The sequence below is a fragment of the Dama dama genome, chromosome 18, assembly GCF_033118175.1.
Source record: "Dama dama isolate Ldn47 chromosome 18, ASM3311817v1, whole genome shotgun sequence".
NCBI classification, from domain to species: Eukaryota; Metazoa; Chordata; class Mammalia; order Artiodactyla; family Cervidae; genus Dama; species Dama dama.
This window is the reverse complement of record NC_083698.1, coordinates 80,243,613-80,247,035: the sequence shown is the minus strand read 5'-3', so window position 1 is coordinate 80,247,035 and position 3,423 is coordinate 80,243,613. Positions and strand designations below refer to the sequence as shown.

The 3,423-nt window shown below is 38.9% G+C and overlaps 1 non-coding gene across 1 annotated transcript; it reads left to right on the top strand.

Moving 5' to 3' along the window:
* Positions 1-1,224: 1,224 nt before the first annotated feature.
* On the top strand, positions 1,225-1,296 carry TRNAC-ACA (transfer RNA cysteine (anticodon ACA)). The gene has a single exon. It is a non-coding gene; the product is annotated as a tRNA-Cys (tRNA).
* Positions 1,297-3,423: the final 2,127 nt, after the last annotated feature.

Genomic DNA, 3,423 nt, shown 5'->3' with positions numbered 1-3,423 from the left:
CATGGAGTCACAAAGAATTGAACAAGACTGAATGACTAAGCACAGCACAGCGCATGTACACAATCCCATTATGATCATAACCCAGTATTTGAAGTACACTAAATTTAAGCTGATGAATAAGAACCTCAACTTTTTCCCATCAAGAGCAGGTTTGGAAGTACCAGTTATATAAGTTTGGATCAGTCTGTAAGTTTGGATGAGATACTCTCCCAGGGAAAGTGGTCACTAGACTAGTATAGGAAATATCTCTAGCCCTTTCATCAGCACATACATAACTCCTGGGAGAGCTCTCCATATCCTCCTATCATCGGATTTGTGATGAAGAAAACAGCATAATCAACACTTAGAAATATTTAAAGTATCTTGAAAATGGATAATGAGCAACTTTTCCTCAAGTACTGATGGAAAATTCTCTCAGTTATAAAATGAAATTTTTCCTAACCTACATGATAAGACCATTAATCAGATCAGGGGTTTTCATTGCAATGCATGAAGGGCCTCTATAGTCACTATTGAACAGCTTTCTGTAAGAGGAAAAAACATTCCAGCAAATTTACTGGATTTACTGAATCATTAGCTTCCTGTAACTGTAAAAAGGAAGCTTTTATAACACTTCATTAAAATTGGCAATAATACAGCAAAATATACTGTTCCTAAATGCCCTGTGCATGGGTGGCTAATGGGGGTGAAGAAGTAAGCCTCTAAACCTATTACTATTTCATACATCCATTTTCTTCTGTAGGCAATTGATTTCATGCATATAGAATACAGACTCTAAGCTCATAGATCATATAAGTGATTTCAGTATGGGTCCTAGGCAAATTTTGGCCAGTTCATATTTTTAAATCACATTTTAAAATTATACTGCCCCAGATTATTCAGTGAACATATGGAACGTCTAAGACTTAAAGTATGCTTTAAAATCCGACTAGCAAAGAGTATCCCATCAACATTAATGGATAAAAAATTCTGAAAGAAACAAAATGCATATATGAATCCCATAGTATTTGTTATTATTTGCATATGACCAGGCTTCTGTGTATCCTGAAAACATTACAAATAGAAAAATTATTCAAATGAATAATATACCATCATATAGCTAAAAATTTCAAATTTCTTCACCATGGCATTCTTTTTTTAAAAAAATTAAGGTCTAAATAACAGAAAATAAAATGTACAATTCTTAAGTGATTAATCATACGCAGATTGAAAATTGAACATGCCTCCCTGGTGGCTCAGACGGTAAAGCGTCTGCCTACAATGCAGGAGACCTGGGTTCGATCCCTAGGTTGGGAAGATTCCCTGGAGAAGGAAATGGCAACCCACTCCAGTATTCTTGCCTGGGGAATCCCATGGACAGAGGATCCTGTTAGGCTACAGTCCATGGGGTTGCAAAGAGTCGGACACGACTGAGCTACATTCTTTCATTCTATCCCCCTATTACGGAATGAGTTATGATCCCCACCTCCCTTCAAAGTCTTGGTTTCAAATTCTAATCCCCAGTGTGTATTTGGAGATAGAGCCTTTAAAAAGGCCACTAAGATTAAATCACTGCAGATGGTGACTGCAGCCATGAAATGAAAAGACACTTGCTCCTTGGAAGAAAAGCTATGACCAACCTAGACAGGATATTAAAAAGCATGGCCATATTAAAAAACTTGGCGACAAAGATCTGTCCAGTCAAAGCTTTGGTTTTTCCAGTAGTCATGTATGGATGTGAGAGTTGGACTATAAAGAAAGCTGAGCGCCAAAGAATTGATGCTTTTGAACTGTGGTGTTGGAGAAGACTCTTGAGAGTCCCTTGGACTGCAGAGATCAAACTGATCTTAAAGGAAATCAGTCCTGAATATTCACTGGAAGGACTGATGCTGAAGCTGAAACTCCAATACTTTGGCCATCTGACATGAAGAACTGACTCATTGGAAAAGACCCTGATGTTGGGAAAGGTTGAAGGCAGGAGGAGAAAGGGATGACAGAAGATGGGATGGTTGGATGGTATTACCAACTCAATGGACATGAGTTTCAGCAAGCTCCAGGGAGTTGGTGATGGACAGGGAAGCCTGGCGTGCTGCAGTCCATGGGGTCACAAAGAGTCAGACAGGACTGAGCCACTGAATTGAAGATTAAATGAAATAATAGGGTGAGGCTCTAATCTAAAAAGCCTGGAGTCTTTATAAACAGAAAGAGACACTTGTAGTACACAGAGAAAAGGTCATGTGAGGATGATCATCCATAAACCAGGTAGAGAGGTCTCAGGAGAAATGCAAACTGCTGGCACCTTGATCTTGGAATTCTAGTCTCCAGAAGTGTGAGAAAATAAATTTTTGCTATTTAAGCCATTCAATGTGTGTTGTTTTATTAAGGGAGTCCCAGCCTACAAATATACCACCTCACAGATCATTTTACATACCCAAGACATTGCCTTCTTCCTCCTTTAGAGTAAATTTCTCCCTCCCTACCTTCCTCCTATCTTTCAAATCCTAAAAGATGATACTGTAAAAGTGATGCACTCAATATGCCAGCAAATTTGGAAAACTTAGCAGTGGCCACAGGACTGGAAAAGGTCAGTTTTCATTCCAAACCCTAAGAAAGGCAATCCCAAAGAATGCTCAAACTACTAGATCATGGCACTCATCTCATATGCTAATAAAGTAATGCTCAAAATTCTCCAAGCCAGGTTTCAACAATATGTGAACCATGAACTTCCAGATGTTCAAGCTGGTTTTAGAAAAGGCAGAGAAACCAGAGATCAAATTGCCAACATATGCTGGATCATCAAAAAAGCAAGAGAGTTCCAGAAAAACATCTATTTCTGCTTTATTGAGTATGCCAAAGTCTTTGACTGTGTGGATCACATTAAACTGTGGAAAATTCTGAAAGAGATGGGAATACCAGACCACCTGGCCTGCCTTTGAGAAACCTGTATGCAGGTCAGGAAGCCACAGTTAGAACTGGACATGGAAAAACAAACTGGTTCCAAACAGGAAAAGGAGTATATTAAGGCTGTATATTGTCACACTGCTTATTTAACTTCTATGCAGAGTACATCATGAGAAACTCTGGGCTGGAAGAAGCACAAGCTGGAATCAAGATTGCCAGGAGATATATCAATAACCTCAGACATGCAGATGACACCACCCTTACAGCAGAAAGTGAAGAGAAACTAAAGAGCCTCTTGATGAAAGTGAAAGAAGAGAGTAAAAAGTTGGCTTAAAGCTCAACATTCAGAAAACTAAGATCATGGTATCTGGTCCCATCACTTCATGGCAAATAGATGGAGAATATTGGAAATATGGCAAATAGATGGCAAATAGTGGAAACAGTGTCAGACTTTACTTTTTTGGGCTCCAAAATCACTGCAAATGGTGACTGCAGCCATGAAATTAAAAGACGCTTATTCCTTGGAAGGAAAGTTATGACCAA